The sequence below is a fragment of the Anomaloglossus baeobatrachus genome, chromosome 7 (genome assembly GCF_048569485.1).
Source record: "Anomaloglossus baeobatrachus isolate aAnoBae1 chromosome 7, aAnoBae1.hap1, whole genome shotgun sequence".
Classification (NCBI taxonomy): Eukaryota; Metazoa; Chordata; class Amphibia; order Anura; family Aromobatidae; genus Anomaloglossus; species Anomaloglossus baeobatrachus.
Window position 1 is genome coordinate 29,136,340 of NC_134359.1, and position 19,628 is coordinate 29,155,967.

The 19,628-nt window shown below is 47.0% G+C and overlaps 1 protein-coding gene across 1 annotated transcript in view; it reads left to right on the top strand.

The window, feature by feature from the left end:
- The window catches only part of ARHGAP15 (Rho GTPase activating protein 15), an 892,712-nt gene that overhangs the window by 623,117 nt on the left and 249,967 nt on the right, over positions 1-19,628 (top strand). The gene's annotated exons all lie outside the window — the stretch shown is intronic.

Genomic DNA, 19,628 nt, shown 5'->3' on the forward strand with positions numbered 1-19,628 from the left:
TGCCTTTTCGGCCAATCTCATTCAATGGTTAAGTGAAGAATGTTATTCACTTCTGTGGTTTGTTTTTTTGTGGTTCCTACTGAGATTGTGGCCACTTAACACTTCTAAATATGTTCGATTTTCAACAATGACTTCCAATTGGTGGCCTTTCTGGGCCTGTAGACATAATTTTACTGTGTCTGTGATTAGATGTTATGTTTGTTTGTTCTTGTAGCCTATATGTATATGTCATGGGTGTGTACGGATGGTATAGGGGCTCCTAGGCTGACCCTAAGGGGTTCTTTGCACGTTGCGACATCGCTACTGCGATATCGTCGGGGTCAAATCGAAAGTGACGCACATCCGGCGCCGGTAACGACGTCGCAACGTGTAAAGCCTAGAAGCACCGATAAACGATCGCAAAAGCGTCGAAAATCGGTGATCTGTGTAGTGTCGGTCATTTCCATAATATCGCTGCAGCAACAGGTACGATGTTGTTCCTCGTTCCTGCGGCAGCACACATCGCTGTGTATGAAGCCACAGGAGCGAGGAACATCTCCTTACCTGCGTCCCACCTGCAATGCGGAAGGAAGGAGGTGGGCGGGATGTTTACGTCCCGCTCATCTCCGCCCCTCCGCTTCTATTGGCCGCCTGCCGTGTGACGTCGCTATGACGCCGCACGACCCGCCCCCTTAGGAAGGAGGCAGGTTGCCGGCCAGAGCGACGTCGCAGGGCAGGTAAGTGCGTGTGAAGCTGCCGTAGCGATAATGTTCGCTACGGCAGCTATCACAAGATATCGCATCTGCGACGGGGGCGGGGACTATCGCGCTCGGCATCGCTACAATCAGCTAGCGATGTCGCAGCGTGCAAAGTACCCCGAAGACTGGTGCCCCTGTCCCTTACCTTGAATGTAGACTTGATGGTAGACCGGCTCGAGCCTCCAACGTCGTCCTTTCTCCTGTCCAAGCTCTGATACTACTCCCCACCACCCAGGGAGTGGGCTGGGAACCCAGTAACCAAAACTCCACAAATAGGCACAGACAAGAGTAAACGAACACTTGTGATTACTGCACTCTAACACAAAGTAGGGACAGTATGTGAACTGGGGAGTAATGCAAAAGGGGTAGGAAATAACTACACAACTGGAAAACTTACACACCGCGCTGAACCGCAAACTGAAGAACACCATAGGACTGGATAACAACAGGAACCAAGGAAGCAGAAGCTATATCTGGCTCTCAGCCCCATAATCCACAACCTTATAAAGACTGGAGATGGTGATCACCAGCCTGAGCTCCCAGTAGCTGATCACAGGCCAGCAGAAATTAACTCTCGCTGTACTATAGACCAGTGAAGCAGAACCAGCAGACACCCATGACAGGCTGTGCAACTAAAGAATCCCAGGCAGTTTGTTGGACTCTGCAGTGTGAACAGAGTCCAATGCCACAATGACACCTAGCAAATGAAATGCAGAACAGCGCATGACAGTATAATAGAGTTGTCTCATGTGATAAGGGCATTGCTATTTCTTCTATGGTTTTGTTGCCTAATTGAAGGAAATAATTTCTTTAAAAGGTTTTGTGAATGTTAGTTATGTTTTGGCTGCTGGGAGGCTCCCTCTGGTGGCCAGGAATGGTTTGGACTTGGACCAGGTGTGTTGTGCAGTGGGTGTTTCCTTTGCTAATTCTCTGCTTTTTTAAATCCTGGTCTGATTGCAGGCTGTTGCCGAATGTCAGTTGTTCTTTGTATCTCTAGCCTGCTTCATCTTGCTCTACACCACATTTTCCCCAGATAAGTGCTTGCTCTTTATTTATTGTCTGGTTCTTTTGCTTATTTGGGTTTGTCATTTGCTGTGGTTGTTTTTCAGTTTATTTGCTTGCCGGGATTTTCCCCCTCAGTGGTTTGTTGGGGAACTCCCTGCAGTTCTTTGTGGAGTATAGCTCCTTTGGGTCCATGTGTTTGTGGCTTGTTGACTTTGTTATGATTCTTGTTTTCTGTTCATTGGTATGACAAGGGCACCTGGTATAGGACGGAGTTCAGATCGTGCGATCTGAGGGCCTTTTTGTACTATCAGGAAGTTGGTATTTTGCAGGGTTTTTCTCTGGCCACCATCAGTCCCTTTCCTGTCCTTTCCTATTTTAGTCAGCGGGCGCCTCACCTTTTGCTAATCCTGTCATCTACCTGTGTATTGTGTTTTTCCTATATCACCGCAGTCTTTGAATGTGGGGGGCTTGCTATTCTTGTCTATTTTCTGAGGCAGAGAGTTATTCATCTTTCCTACCTTTAGGATAGTTAGTTCTCCGGCTGGGCTCGCGGTGCACAGGATGTTAGTTCACCCCTCGGCTACTTCTAGTTGTGTTGGTTAGTAGGGGTTGGCGACCAGATTAGTTGCCAATGCTCTTGTCACCTTTTGCAAATGATTTGTGTTGGTCTTCCATGGTTCCGGATCATAACAAAAAGGTTTATACAAGTATAAGCACAAGCTAATGAATCCAATGGACTACATGGATCCTCGTTTGGCCAACAACTTTACCAGAAAGGCTTGTCTCCTAGATTGAGCAAAATTACAAGGTGTTGTAATTAGTGATGAGCAAATCTGTGGAAGTTCGGTTCGGTGGATTCAGCGAAACTTTAGAAAAAGTTCAATTTGGGACACGGATTTTACCTGATCTTCATTTGAAGTCACTGAATGGCAGTTGGGGTCTGTGCCCACATGTTGCCAACCATAAACAAATCACTTCCAGGGGAGGGTGGCCATGTTTTTTCAATATTTTTGGGGGGTGCACACAACATCCTGTTGTTACCCCCAGTGCGAGCCAATGAAACGCTGCAAGCGGCTCTTGCAGGGCCGAGCACCAAAAATACCTAAGTACAGCAATGCTCGCACGAGATGTTTGCATACGTAAAGCACCCGATCTCCGAACCCAAACTCTGTTTTTTAAGAAAAGTCTGTGTTCGGTACAGACAAACACCGAACCTTGGGTTTGCTTATCTCCTAGTTATAATCCAAAATGCTCCATACTTTGACGTTGGAGAGTGACAGTGTAATGGGATACTATAGGGAATAAGGTGGAACAGGGTTCCTAAACTGACCCTATGACTAAGGACCCTGTGCTGTCCCTTATCCTGACGGTAGACTTTGTGGTAGTCTGGGTCGAGCCTCCAGCGTGACCCTCTCTCCTATCCAGGCCCTAACAACTGTGCTGTCATGTCCTCACTGGATTCCGCTCCTGCGACTTCTGCTTCAGTCACCAGGTGCTGCTGGATTCCCGCCATGAACTGTGCTAGTGAAAGTAGAGGAGTCGGGGCAAGTGGCTCTGGTGGACGTAGGCTCCACTCATCCACTAAGCTGGGTTTCCCTAGGACATGTGTGACGCCCTGGGCAAGCCAGGGGTCACAGGTCATTACACCACCACACCCTACATCCCCAGTTAGGCACATCAGCTAACCCCAAAAATCCTTGTTGCCTTCCTCCAGAGGCTGATGTTCACACCAGGGGGTGGGCCAGGCGGTTGGCTCCGCCCACCGAGGAGTTCACAGCTCTGGAGGCGGGAAAAACCAGGCAGATAGAGTGTGGAGTTTGAAGAGAGTTGAAGTCTAGCTGAGGGCTAGAGAGGGTTTTAGCTCAAGGAGAGCTTGAGTAAACAGTGAAAGTGAAGTGAAGAAAGTAAAGTGGCAAAGGAAGAAGGTAAGAGTAGTAGTGACAGAAAAGAAACAGTTTGTAAAGTCTGAAGTTGGTCCGGGTGTGTGCCCCGGGCTGAGAGACAGCAAGGTCAGCAGACGGCGGTGACTGTCTGGAGGGGTGACTGCTCGGAGGTCACTGGAAGGACCGCGGACGGGTGGTGACCCGGCGGTTTGGAGCAGTGTACAAGGAACAGTCAGCACCAGGGCAGGGGCCTCTCGGATCCCTGCAAGGCTAGGAGTCGCCATAATTTGCCAAATCCGTCAGTGAAGGGGACGACCGTCTCCAAACAACCAAGTCCCGATTGAAGGCAACAGTCCAACCATTAAAGGAGAGACACCGCCACCGCCAGGGCACCAGTTTCTCAGGGCCAGCGCCTGCGGGCAAAGATTAGGGCTCCTCCAGCCCATATCCAAGCTGGGGAGCGGGTTACCGGTGGGAACCCATCGCAACCATCATCAACATAGGTGCAGGACAGAGGGACCGTCACCGTCACCTTCTGGGGAAAGCAAGTGCAGCCGTCCGTGGGAACCGTCTTTCAAGCCGTGTGGTTTACCGAGAACTGTGTCACCGTCTCAGGCTGAGTGAGTACCACAGTGCCGCAAGGCACAGCGCTGCCCCCGCGTCCCTGCGCCCACCAGGCCCTGCATCTCCCACCTCATCACTGGGCCCCGGGATCACCAACCCCTACCCACGGAGGGGCAACACAACAACTTGCTGCGTCACACCATCACTCCCGGGATCCCCATACAGAGCAGCGGTGGTGTCAACAAATCACCACAATCGTGGGTGGCATCACGGACAATAGACTATATCCCAAAACCCAATCCCCTTTCACTCACGGGCGAGGAGCGCCGCTCGAGAACCCCCAGGATCCGGCCCACAGCTCGAGCCACCACTGAGCAGCAGCAGCCGGACCCGAGCAGAGGGGTGAGCGCAGTGCTGACACCCTCCTCTCCGCCCGCGACACATGCTTTACCACTGGCTGACTGTAGGTGGCTTGTGTCTTCCAGCTGAAGTTACCACCATTCAGCTACAGCCAATGGGAAGACACCACACTCTTCTTATTCCTCCTCTTGTCTGCTGACCACTGCCAGAGATAGTTTTGTATTCCTGCTAGTGTCTGATTCCTGTTCTGACTATTGATCCCTGTGTTGACTTCTTCCTGCTCTTTGACTATTCTCCTGCCTGCCGTTTTTGCACCTCACTGCCATCTTCGGTTTTGACCTCTGCCTGATTTCCTGACTACCCTCCTGCCTGCCGATTTTGTCTCTTTTTGTGCCTCCTGGTTTAAAGGACAGGTAGGTTTCAGCATAAATGAAAAATAGCCTAAGGCCCTGTGCGCACTAGACTTTTTTGCTGCATTTTTAGCAGTGTTTTTGTGCTGAAAACGCTGGGACATTGCTTCCCCAGCAATTTCTATGGGTTTTCAGAAGTGCTGTCCGCACACAGCATTATTTTGTAGCTGCGTTTTTGTGGTGACCACAAAAACGCAGCATGTCAATTATTTCTGCGTTTTTCACTCATTGAATGCAGTGCACAAAAACGCAGCCAAAAACGCGGTAAAATGCGGTAAAAACGCTGTGTTTCTTTGCCGCGGGTGCGTTTTTTGCGGACAAAAACGCACAAAACACGCACCGTGAAAAAATGCCTAGTGCGCACCTAGCCTAAAGGCCACTTTACACACTGCGATATCAGTACCGATATCGCCAGCGTGCGTACCCGCCCCCATCAGTTGTGCGACACAGGCAAATTTCTGCCCGTGTCGCACAACATCGCCCGGACCCGTCACACTACTTACCTTCCCTGTGACGTCGCTGTGACCGGCGAACCGCCTCCTTTCTAAGGGGGGCGGTTCGTTCAACGTCACAGCGACGTCACAGCAGCGTCACTGAACCGCCGCCCGATAGAAGCGGAGGGGCGGAGATGAGCGGGACGAACATCCCGCCCACCTCCTTCCTTCCGCATTGTGGCCGGGAGGCAGGTAAGGAGAGCTTCCTCATTCCTGCGGTGTCACACGGAGCGATGTGTGCTGCCGCAGGAACGAGGAACAACTTCGTTACTGCTGCAGTAACGATATTTGAGAATAGACCCCCATGTCACCGATGAGCGATTTTGCACGTTCTTGCGACGATGCAAAATCGTTTATAAATGTCAAGCGCAACGGCATTGCTACAGCGGCCGGATGTGCGTCACAAAATCCGTGACCCCAACGACTTCGCATTAGCGATATCGTAGCGTGTAAAGCCCGCTTTAGGCTGCTCTGGTGGTGCCTCAACAGATAAAGTTGTCAGAAAGCACTTGAGATAGTAAAATACTGAATGTGGTTTTATTCATTGGGTTTCGTAGTGTACTTGCTTCATCAGGAGAAGTGCAAGTCTTGTGATTTTGATTTGCGTTACTCCAGAAGAAGTGAGAGGACTTCAAAATGCATTGGGAATAAAGCCACATTACTATTTCGCTTTCTCAAGGCAACTTGATCTGTTGAGACGTCAGCCACACAACATATCTGCTTCTCCATATCTACTCATCTCTAAAAGCTACTTTACACGCTGCGATATCGGTCCCGATATCGCTAGCGTGGGTACCCGCCCCCATCTGTTGTGCGACACGGGCAAATCGCTGCAACATCGTGCAGACCTGTCACACATACTTACCTGCCCGGCGACGTTGCTGTGACTGGCGAACCGCCTCCTTCCTAAGGGGGTGGTCCGTGCGGCGTCACAGCGACGTCACTGAGCGGCCGCCCAATAGAAGCGGAGGGGCGGAGATGAGTGGCCGGAACATCCCGCCCACCTCCTTCCTTCCTCATAGCGGCCGGCGGCAGGTAAGGAGAGGTTCCTCGTTCCTGCGGCGTCACACATAGCGATGTGTGCTGCTGCAGGAGCGACGAACTACATCGTTACTGCTGCAGTAACGATAATCGAGAATGGACCCCCATGTCACCGATGAGCGATTTTGCACGTTTTTGCAACAATGCAAAATCGCTCATCGGTGTCACACGCAGCAACATCGCTAATGCGGCCGGATGTGCGTCACAAATTCCGTGACCCCAACGACTCCGCATTAGCGATGTCGCAGCGTGTAAAGCCCCCTTTAGTCTACCAACCTGCAAAGTAGCAGCTGGACCTTTTATTACTGAGGTCTTCCAAGTTTTGTGCTTTCTCACAACACCACCAGATGAGCAGGTTCTGTACTTTACAACACCGGTTGTCTGAATAGCGCCCTACCTTGTGCATCTTTGTTCTTCCAATTTATATTGAAACTTGTCATTCTAACTTTCTTGCATATGTCTAGATGAACTTCCTATGTCCTAAAAATGGCTGGTACGTGCACCGATCAGCAGTAAGATCATTGGTGCCATCTTAACTAGGTCAATCAATCGATTTGTTTTACAAATATAATTGGTGCATGCGTTGTACAGCCTTAAAATGTAAGCACTATCTTGCATATGGAAAGTTCCATTTTACATGATAAATACAGTGGGTAGAGAAAGTATTCAGACCCCTTGAAATTTTTCTCGCTTTGTTTTATTGCAGCCATTTGGTAGATTCAAAAATATAATTTTTTTCTCATTAATGTACACTCTGCACCCCATCCTGTCAGACAACATCAGAAATGTAGAATTTTTTGCAAATTTAATAAACAAGAAAAACTGAAATATCACATGGTCATAAGTATTCAGACCCTTTGCTCAGACACTCATATTTGTCACATGCTGCCCATTTCCTTGTGCTCCTCCTTGGGATTTGGACTCAATTCTTGAATATTATAACATTACAAGTCATGGATACTAAATTCTGTAATGAGACGTTGATCCAGGCAACATATCTGATGTATGTGGCGTCAAGATGGAATTATCCCCCTAACATGGAGAAATTAGCATCTCCTCTGGTTTTTGCCTTCTTCTGGCTCAACATGTTAAGTCCATTTAGTTCAACCTATGACTTATGTCTTCAACCTAAAAAACTTTAAAGATAGATAGCCTTCTGATTGAGCACTCCTGCTCTTCAGCCTCAGGCTACTTTAATTCTCCATTTGCAAGTTCCTATCCACCCATAAATTGAAGGTTTTTTAACCCAAAGAGAAGCATTCGTTTGATAGGGGCCCAACAAAAATAGGTCATCTTGCCGTTGGCTGTTGGGATCACATAAAACTGGCCAATTTTGTGTGTCAAGTATCTCAATTTTTACATGTTTTTCATAGCAGTAATGCATATCTATATTCCCATATTCATTGTTCCACATATACAGTTAGGTCCAGAAATATTTGGACAGTGACACAATTTTCGCGAGTTGGGTTCTGCATGCCACCACATTGGATTTGAAATGAAATCTCTACAACAGAATTCAAGTGCAGATTGTAACGTTTAATTTGAAGGTTTGAACAAAAATATCTGATAGAAATTGTAGGAATTGTGCACATTTCTTTACAAACACTCCACATTTTAGGAGGTCAAAAGTAATTGGACAAATAAACCAAACCCAAACAAAATATTTTTATTTTCAATATTTTGTTGCAAATCCTTTGGAGGCAATCACTGCCTTAAGTCTGGAACCCATGGACATCACCAAACGCTGGGTTTCCTCCTTCTTAATGCTTTGCCAGGCCTTTACAGCCGCAGCCTTAAGGTCTTGCTTGTTTGTGGGTCTTTTTGTCTTAAGTCTGGATTTGAGCAAGTGAAATGCATGCTCAATTGGGTTAAGATCTGGTGATTGACTTGGCCATTGCAGAATGTTCCACTTTTTTGCACTCATGAACTCCTGGGTAGCTTTGGCTGTATGCTTGGGGTCATTGTCCATCTGTACTATGAAGCGCCGTCCGATCAACTTTGCGGCATTTGGCTGAATCTGGGCTGAAAGTATATCCCGGTACACTTCAGAATTCATCCGGCTACTCTTGTCTGCTGTTATGTCATCAATAAACACAAGTGACCCAGTGCCATTGAAAGCCATGCATGCCCATGCCATCACGTTGCCTCCACCATGTTTTACAGAGGATGTGGTGTGCCTTGGATCATGTCCCGTTCCCTTTCTTCTCCAAACTTTTTTCTTCCCATCATTCTGGTACAGGTTGATCTTTGTCTCATCTGTCCATAGAATACTTTTCCAGAACTGAGCTGGCTTCATGAGGTGTTTTTCAGCAAATTTAACTCTGGCCTGTCTATTTTTGGAATTGATGAATGGTTTGCATCTAGATGTGAACCCTTTGTATTTACTTTCATGGAGTCTTCTCTTTACTGTTGACTTAGAGACAGATACACCTACTTCACTCAGAGTGTTCTGGACTTCAGTTGATGTTGTGAACGGGTTCTTCTTCACCAAAGAAAGTATGCGGCGATCATCCACCACTGTTGTCATCCGTGGACGCCCAGGCCTTTTTGAGTTCCCAAGCTCACCAGTCAATTCCTTTTTTCTCAGAATGTACCCGACTGTTGATTTTGCTACTCCAAGCATGTCTGCTATCTCTCTGATGGATTTTTTCTTTTTTTTCAGCCTCAGGATGTTCTGCTTCACCTCAATTGAGAGTTCCTTAGACCGCATGTTGTCTGGTCACAGCAACAGCTTCCAAATGCAAAACCACACACCTGTAATCAACCCCAGACCTTTTAACTACTTAATTGATTACAGGTTAACGAGGGAGACGCCTTCAGAGTTAATTGCAGCCCTTAGAGTCCCTTGTCCAATTACTTTTGGTCCCTTGAAAAAGAGGAGGCTATGCATTACAGAGCTATGATTCCTAAACCCTTTCTCCGATTTGGATGTGAAAACTCTCATATTGCAGCTGGGAGTGTGCACTTTCAGCCCATATTATATATATAATTGTATTTCTGAACATGTTTTTGTAAACAGCTAAAATAACAAAACTTGTGTCACTGTCCAAATATTTCTGGACCTAACTGTATTAGCGCTATAGAGTGCAACTGTCTCCCTTTTGTTAGATACTGTAGATATTTTGAGTATTTTTGTGATGCTCTACACTGTGGCATAGTGTGATGCTATTCACTAGGTGGCGCTAGATACTACTTGCGTGCAGTGTGAATGGAGAGGAAGTCAAACAAGCTGGGATCAGGAACCAGGAGGACATGACAGGACACAGGGAGCAGGCAGAGATGAGGTAGAGGTACAGGCCGAGGGTCATGAATCCAGGAGAGTACATATAGGATACAGGGAGCAGGAGGAGACGTGGTCAGGAGAAGGTCCGAGGTCAGAAGCCAGGAGGTAACGACAAAGTTAGGGGAGGGCAAAACTGAGTTAACAACAGTCCAGGGTTGAGAAACGAAGATCAGATAACTGTAATCCTGCAAACAGGAGCCAAAAGCACTTACTGTGGAACCAGGAAATACGACTGGCAACATTCCGGGCGAGCATGCTCCCTGATGAAGCAGAGTAAACACCCGGAACGAGGAGCGTCTGAGTGAGCTCCCCCAGCACCACCGTAGGACCCATTGCTGATAAACAACCCATCCAACGGAGCTCAAGACAAACAGCAGAGCATCTGACCCTGCAAAATGCTCTGCGTGATGGAACAGGCAAGTACCGGCTCTGCAGGAGAGCATGGCAGAACATCACAGAGCACAAGATGCTCCGCACATCGGAACCGTGCCAATTTTTTTGTAAATGTAGTTGCAATATTAAATGTTATGTTACATTTTTTAAGAATTCAGACTAAAAATATAAGTAATTTCAATTGTATTTTACTTGTATTCTTCAAGATGAATTTTATATCCTATTATAGGTAACTAAATACGATTTATCACGGATTTCGAACCTTCTGAACGAGTGTTGAGCTGTAATGTTTCCTTTAATTCCTTTCACGCGGAGTTTATTTTTTTTTGCACTACAAGCCATTGATAATAAACTATATTGGTTACGTGAGATAAGATTATCTTAGCGCGATGATTTATATTTTCTATTAAAGCTCTGAAATCATATGACCAAAAGTAAAAAGTACTAGTGGTTCCAGTTTCTCCAAACTTTTATCGTGTCTTTGCATTGATTGAGTGAGCCTTTGTGTATTACCACATTCCACGAGTAAGAATCATTCACATTACTGGGGATTGTAGGAAATTGCTTAAACTCAGTTTTGTTTTTTTTTCTATAAAACTAGGTATTTCTGAAGATTTATATAGATGATATATAGCAAACACAACAATGGAATTTCATGCATTCTAAAGTATCATGCCTAGTGAAAAAAAATCTGGATAACTCTGCCCTAGATGAACCCTGGAGGCTCGGAGCCAGATCCTACTAGCGAGATATATACATATTTTTTTTTTTACATTTTATATGGTATTTTCCAATGTGGAGCCAAATGGAAGATTTCAATGTAGAAACTTAAAGTAACATTTTTAATGATGCAGTAGTTCATTTATGGGCTGTCATGGATAATTTTCAGATGTCTTAACATATCCCACATTCTTAAAAGGAACATGTTAACCAATGTAACCTGCCTAAAACAAGGGCAACATACATCACTGGCTAGCTCCATTATTGCAGCTTTTGTAGGTTCCACTCTGTTTTTGTCATGGGGTATGTAACGATGGAACCGGGGCTCCTAGGCTAGTTCCAAGACTGGGGCACCTGCTCTGTCCCTTATCTTGAAGGTAGGCTTGATGGTAGCCAGGTTTAAGCCCCCAGTGTGACCCGGTCTCGTCTCCGAGCCCTGATACTATTCTGCCTCACTCTCGGAGCGGGCCTGAAACCAAGTAACCAAAACTGCACAAATAGGCACAGACGAGGGTAAACAAAAACTTGCACACACTGCACTTAAACATGAAGGGAGGACAGTATGTAAACAGGGGAGTAAAGCAAAAGGGGTAAGGCATTAACACACACCTGGAGGACTCACACACTACTCAAAACCGCCACTTGTAGATCACCATGTAACAGAAAAACCATAGGAACCAGGAAGCATAAGCTATATCCGGCAAAGAGCCTCAGAATCCAGAACCTTATAAAGGCTAGAGATGGTGATCAGCAGCCTGAGCTCCCAGCAACTGATCACAGGCCAGCAGAAATTACTGTACTGGAGAGCAGTGAAACCAGAACCAGGCCCCAGCATGATCCTATCTCCTGTCCAAGCCCTGATACTACTCTCCCTCACCCTGGGAGTGGGCCTGAAACCCAGTAACCAAAACCCCACAAATAGGCAGAGACAAGGGTAAACGAAAACTCGCACACACTGCACTTAAACATGAAGAGGGGGGCAGTATGTGAACAGGGGAGTAAAACAAAACGGGTAGAGAATTAATGCACACCTAGAGGACTCACACACCAAGCGAAACCGCCACTTGTAGATCAGCATGTAACAGAAAAACCATTGGAACCAGGAAGCAAAGCTATATCCGGCAAAGAGCCTCAGAATCCAGAACCTTATAAAGACTAAAGATGGTGATCAGCAGCCTGAGCTCCCAGTAACTGATCACAGGCTAGCAGAAATTAACTCCTACTGTACTGGAAAGCAGTGAAACCAGAACCAGGCCCCAGCATGACCCTATCTCCTGTCCAAGCCCTGATACTACTCTCCCTCACTCTCGGAGCAGGCCTGAAACCCAGTAACCAAAACAAACCCCACAAATAGGCACATACACGGGTAAACGAAAACTCGCACACACTGCACTTAAACATGAAGGAGGGAGAGCAGTATGTGAACAGGGGAGTAAAGCAAAACGGGTAGGGAATTAACGCACACCTGGAGAACTCACACACCAAGCGAAACCACCACTTGTAGATCACCATGTAACAGAAAAACCATTGGAACCAGGAAGCAAAGCTATATCCGGCACTCAGCCCCAGAATCCAGAACCTTCTAAAGGCTGGAGTTGGTGATCAGAAGCCTGAGCTACCAGCAACTAATCACAGGCCAGCAGAAATTAACTCCTGCTGTACTGGAGAGCAGTGAAGCCAGAACCAGCCAACACCCATGACAGGCTGTGCAACTAAAGAATCCCAGGCAGTTTGTCGGACTCTGCAGTCTGAATAGAGTCCGACACCACCATGGCACCCAGCGAGTACAATGCAGAACACTGTATGACCGTTTTAGAGGAAAAATGTTTTGAAATGATGGTCAAGGCCAGGTTTCTCCATATCTGTGCATAGGTACAGACACATCAGACAAGGAGCGAAGGGTGGGGAGAAACCATTAGAGACCTGCCTCTTGGCCTAGTCATCCTAGTTACATGGTACACAGTCTCTTTCAGATATTTTCTTTGAAAAGCTGCAGCAATTCAGAGTGAAACATAAATGCCCATAGTCTAGACAGCATGAATCTGGAGCAAGGTTCCCTTAAAAAAAAACCTGACAGCTGACACATGCTGCCCGATCTACGGGTAGGATGTATAACATGCTGGCTGTATGATCTTAGCCAGGTATGTTTGAACGTTGCGGTGTTTCAGAGAAAAAAAATACTTTAAAAGCCATGCTGGAGACTGGAGCCGTTTTTGTATTTTATTTTAATTTTATTTTAAAAATACTATTGATATTGATACTATTGTTGATTTATGTGGTCCTGAGGAAGGGGACTTGTTCCCAGAAACGTGTTGACCTGTTAAAATAAAATAAACAAACTAATCAACATTATTCTGCATTGGTGGTAGCGTGGCTATATTCCATTTTCCCTCCAGCTACTGATTGATATACACCGTGGAGCTGCAGCAAGCACCCCTTTCTTTATTATTGCACGCTGTTAAGAGAAGTTGAGCCTTCCACAACCTGACCAGGTGAGTAGGTTTCATTTATCCTACTCACCGTCTATCTAGTAAAACCCTATTTTGTCCTCTTTGTATCTTTTTAGTTCTATACTCAGATATTTTAAACAAACTGCATACACAAAAATGCAGATTTTTTGCAATTAGTTTCAGTAAACAATTGAAAGAAACTGTACACTCAACTTACCGCTCACTTCTCCAGCCCCGTCACTCCTCATCATCACCTATCTGGTCCTTGCCGCATCTTCTGATCATCACCGATTTCAAGGTTACTGTCATGCGATGTTTGGCCCTGCACACACCTGCTGGCACGGTAGCGTCAGACTTGGTTCACACTGCAGAGTCTGACCAGCAACCTTTTGAGGGCCCACCCTTCAACTATGCTCTCAACGCAGCTCCTCTCCTAGTCTGCATGCAATGTTCGACTTTGCACACACCCGCAGGCACAGTGTTGTCGGACTCTGATCACACCACAGAGCTTGACAAGCAACCTGAGGCTTCTGGAGTGTTCAGCCAGAGCCGGGCGTCGGCTGATTCAGGTTCACTGGTCTTTGAGCTCTGCAGAAGTTAATCCCTGCAGACTGATGAGCTCGACCTAAATGCTCAGGTTGCTGATTGCAGTGTGCAGCTGTCTCCTCCCTATATTAAGCACATCTTTCTTCCTGTGTGTGCCGATGATAGCATTTGCGATCCCGATCTTGGTGTTTCTCATGTTTATGGTTATTTGTGCTGTGCTTTTGAGTAGTGTGAGCAATCCCCTGTTGTCCGTTATTTCCCCCCCTTTTCTGTTGTTTCCCAGTACACATATTATCTCTCCTGTTTGTTGTGAGTGATGTGTGTATGAGTTTCCACTTTCCCTTGTCCTTGTTTTGTTGGGCTTTTTCTTTGTGTTTTCCAGACTGTGCCGAGATTGTGGGAGAGGGGGAGTATGATCAGGATCCGGACAAGAGTTAGGGTCACGCTGGGGGCTCGAACCTGGTTACCATCAAGCTTACCTTCCAGAAAAGGGACACAGTGTTAGGGCCAGCCTAGGGTCACCTTTTCTGTCTTAATTTACACTGTCAAAGTTACGGCACGCATCGTGACATTATGATCTACCATGCGCTTGTGCAGAAGGGAAATTTGTGCTTCAGCGGCAGTGATAATAATAAGTTTTATTTCTATAGCGCTTTACAATTCAGAGGGGACATGTACAGACAATATGAGACAATACAAAATAACAAATTTAAGATACCAGGAGGAGTGAGGGCCCTGCTCGTAAGCTACAGTCTATGAGGAAATAGGGGAGGCACAAAAGGTGAATGGGGGGGAGAAAAGCTTGTTATATATGGTCCAGCCATCGATTTAATAGGGGATTCAAAAGCAGCTGTATGAACCTGTCATCGGCCAGAATTTATACAGGTACATGGGACAAGAATTGGAAGTAAATTTTTGGGAAGGGCAGAAAGGGACTAGATTAGATCAGGGCAGTGAGGTGATAGGCTAGTCTAAAGAAATGCGTTTTTAGGGCCCGCCTAAAGGTGAAGATGTTGGGAATTAATCGTATTGCTCTTGGTACTGTGTCCAGAGCTTAGGCTCAGCTCGTGAGAAATCTTGAAGACGGGAGTGGGAGGTTCGAATTGTTGAGGATGTCAGTCTTGGGTCATTAGCAGAGCGGAGGGCACAGGTGGGGTGACAGACAGAGATGAGGGAGAAGATCAGATCAGAAGATGTGTCGAGAATTGGATAGGTGACAGTAGGGTCAGGGGGTGGTAGTGCTCGTTGAGTGTAAGGATTTTTCTTATGTTTTGCAATATTCCTTTTATACTTTGTTTTCTGGGGATACCCAAAAGCATAAAAACGGACAGTAAAGCCGTGGAAATCGAATTTCCTGAGAAAACCGGCACAAATAGGCAAAATCAAGTTTTCCATCTCTACTTATTAGGAAACTTGTTTCGGATCTTTGGGAACAGGATGAGATAGAAATCTAAACCAAAATGTGAAATGATCCTACAAAAATCAGTAAATACAAAATATCAGAAAATATTTAGTTCATTCTTTTTGTATGGGGAACAAAAAAAGCCGACGCACAATTCTGGTTATTTTTAGTAGAGCCACACGCAGCAAATATACGAACAATCTCAAGATATGTATTAACTAAATTACACATTGAAATAATTTAATAATAGAGAGAACGCGGCTTGATTAATTGTTGCAGAGTAAAATTTACAATAAACCTGTCTTGATGGGTTCCTCAGCGACGCTGTATTACTGTCTGTGCGGTTGTTTAACAAGAATTTAATTGAAAAGATAAGTGAATGCACATTTAAAAGTATTGTTAATTTGCTTTATAATCACCCCATCCTTCAAAGTATTGACAGCACCAAGCAAAATCCTTTTCTACTTTACCGTGTATTATTTTCCATATGTGCATCATAAATTACAGAGTTTTAATTGGAAGATTTATGGATTCGATCTGAAAGAAAATAGTTTTTGGCCTCAATGGATTGGTAACAAATGATAAAATGTATGTGTTATTTACGTGTTGGACATCACAATCTTATGTCCGGAGCTAAAGAAAGACACAAAATGTTAAGTTGAAGTTTCTCCTTAATTTGGGAGATGAGGGAAGATATCGCCTTTGGTCACCGGATGGATCTGATTCCAGAAGGTTTATTTGTTAGGCTACTTTCACACTTCCGTCTTTTTCCATCAGTCACAATCCGTTTTGTGACTGATGTGACGGATGCGTCGCAGATAGTGGTAAAAGTGATGCGACGGATCCTGTGAAAAACGGATCCGTTGAACTATTTTTTTTTTTTTACCTGGCAAACGTTTTTTGCCATTGAAAACCTATATGATCCTCGGGAGGAAAGAGAGATGTGACGCCCTTGGACTAGTCAGGGCGTCACAGGGTACTGCACGCTCTTTATGTCTCAGTGCAGGACTCAACCCCCCATGGTTCTGGGTTCCCAACCTATAGTACTGCATCCAAATCCCAACCACACCTCACACCACACCCTGTCAGACACATCAGTGGGCTGCTGAGCTGGAATAGGGCCGCCCACCTAGGGGTCAGGCAGACTGGTGGGAGGGAAGTAAGTCAGTGTAGTGGTAGCCCTCGAGTAGTGAGGAGCTGGGGAGTGTGTGGCTCCCTGGGAGCAAGAGGTTGGGTCGCAGACGGTGGTCTGGGACCGGAGGAGTCGGAGACCTGGTCGTAGGGTATTGAGGCTGGGTGTCTGGACCCGGTCTTGGAGGATGGGAAGCATCTGAGTCTAATAACCAGTCCGGGACTGAAAGAACGGCGGAGTACTGGACTGTAGGTCGGGGAGTAGCTTCAGGCAACCCGGCAATTAACCTGCGGAGGATAGTGACTTTATGGACTGTCCCCAAAAAGCTCAGAGATCAGGGGCACTAGCGCAACGAGGGGTATAGGCCTTTCCAACCCAAGCAGCCCACAGAAATCCCAACCGTGAGACCTTGAAAGCACAGTTCCACTACCAATAAGTAGGGAGCAGGGCCCGGACAGCTTTAAGCCACCAGAACACTTCAAATTTGTGTATGGAGGCAGGCTCCAGACCAGAAGGCAGTACTGTAGGGGACGGATACCCTGACGGGCTACCCCAAGAGGGCAGCGGCACCCATAGACTTGGTTTACCTTGTTATCAGAGTCTGCTTTGCGGCCGCATCATCACCAAGACTACCCGAGTGAGTACATGGTCTTCCCCTGCTTCCAACCCGCACCACGCTCCCCAACACCACCATCCAGAGTCCCAGGGCCTCCCCTACCCGTGGAGGGAAACATCATCTGGCTGCCCCCACTCTATCCCCCCTGGGTACTCCCATCGGCAGCGGCGATACTCCCCTTACCACGAACCACGGGTGGCGTCATGAACTATTATTCCCTGTAAATACCCCCTTTTACATTTGAGTGGCCGCGAGCCCCCGACTCCGGAGACCCTCGAGCCACAGCAGACCTCCAGATCCGAGCGGTTTGACCGCTGCAGTGGCGGCACAGAGAGATTGAAAGAAAGAGAATGTTTTTGTACCCAGAAAGGAATTTACACATCTCGGTTACTAAAAGACTGATCCATCACCAGAATACGTCATTTCATGGATTCCGATGCCCATAGACTATCATTATAACACACGACGGACGCCAACGGTTCTGTCGCTGTCCGTTTTTTTGACACACACAAAAAACCTTACATTCTGCATTGCTTCCGCCCGATGGTCAGTCATTCCACGACTGATCAGTCGCGCGACGGATGCAACGCAAGGCCATCAGTCACAATTTATCGTTAATACAAGTCTATGGGAAAAAAATGGAATCCTGCAAAAATTTCTTCTCAGTGACAGATTGTTACTGATGGGAAAAGACGGAAGTGTGAAAGCAGCCTTAGATCTACGCTCCCTAATGAATAGACGACAACAAATTCCTTCAGTGCTATTTATTAGATCCTACGCGTTTCAGAGTTTTCCCAACTCCTTCCTCAGCGACAAATCACATATATGGTGCACACTAACAGAAGATATACCATATTTTTTGGATTATAAGGCGCACTTTTCCTCACACAAATTTGGGAGAAAAATGAGGGGTGCGTCATATAAGCCAAATGTAGCCACAGGAGGCAGGGGCAATGATGCGGGCTGTGCACTGCGGGCTGTACACTATGGGCTGTGCTGGTGCTTGCTATGGGCGGTGAAAAGGGACCATCTTGAAAATGTTGGCAGTACGGGCTTCAAATAATGGTGCCCGAAGTCGGCGCATGCACGAGCTCTCTGCTCAAGATCTCATCTGCCCACGCACCGCCTCCGGCTGATTGATCTCCCAGCAGCGGACTTAACTAAAACGGTGCCCAGAGGTGGCGTGTGCGCAGATGAGATCTTGGCTTGTAATTGAGCCAATAGCTCAATCTTCACATGTGCCGACTCCGGGCAATATGTCTTTAAAGCCCGCACCACCAACAGTTTCTGGATGTTCCTACCTCACAGCTCTCGCAGTGAGCATCTGGGACACCTGCAGCATCGCCCTACTCCACCACCACCCCTGCCTCCTGTGACCCCCGCTTCACCAAATTTGCTGCTAGTCACTGCGCTCAAATTTTGCAAAAGCCGTCTGAAATTTTTCTGAAAGTCCGCAACATTTTTTTTTTTTTTAAAAAGAGCTAAAGGAGGCTTCACACGCTACGATATCGCTAGCAATTGCTAGCGATGTCGAGCGTGATAGTACGTGCCCCCGTCGTCCAGCCGATATGTGGTGATCGCTGCCGTAGCGAACATTATCGGTACGGCAGTATCACATGGAATTACCTGCCCTGCGATGTCGCTCTGGCCGGCGAACCGCCTCCTTTCTAAGGGGGTGGTTCGTGCGGCGTCACAGCGACGTTACACGGCAGCCGTCCAATTGGGGCGGAGATGAGCGGGACGTAAACATCCCGCCCACCTCCTTCCTTCCGCATAGCTGGTGGAGGCAGGTAAAGAGATGTTCCTCACTCCTGCGGTGTCACACACAGCGATGTGTGCTGCCGCATGAACGAGGAACAACATCGCTAATAAACATTTAAAGGGAACCTGTCATCAGAAATTTCGCCCAAAAGCTAAAAGATTCCCCCTCTGCAGCTCCTGGGCTGCATTCTAGAAAGGTCCCTGTTATTATTGTGCCCCATGTGAGACCAAAATAAAGCCTTTATAAAGTGGTACCTTTTTGTATGCAGCTTCTGTAAATGTGACACGGGGGCGGGCTCTCTGCCGTCCGTTATTCTGCCTCCTGGTCCTGTATGCCGCCCCCATCGCTCCTTTCCATATCTGATGCACCGCCCACTGCTCCAGCCATCCCCGCGCATGCCCAGTGCCAGTCTCACAGGACTGAGCAGTGTGACCGCTGGTGACGTGTGCGCAGGCAAGTGATTATGGGCGGGACTGTGACTGTTATCAGCAAGTACCCGCCCATAATCTCGTGAGCGCGCAAACCTCTCCAGCATTCACACTGTGCTCAGTGTAGATGCTAGACTGTATGGGCTGCTTCCAGGGATGACGTCCCTTTGTCATGTGATAGTATTTTGAACACGCCCCTATCACATGACAAAGGGACGTCATCCCTGGAAGCAGCCCATACAGTCTAGCATCTACTCTGAGCTCAGTGTGAATGCTGGAGAGGTTTGCGCGCTCACGAGATTATGAGCGGGTACTTGCTGATAACAGTCACAGTCCCGCCCATAATCACTTGCCTGCGCACACGTCACCAGCGGTCACACTGCTCAGTCCTGTGAGACTGGC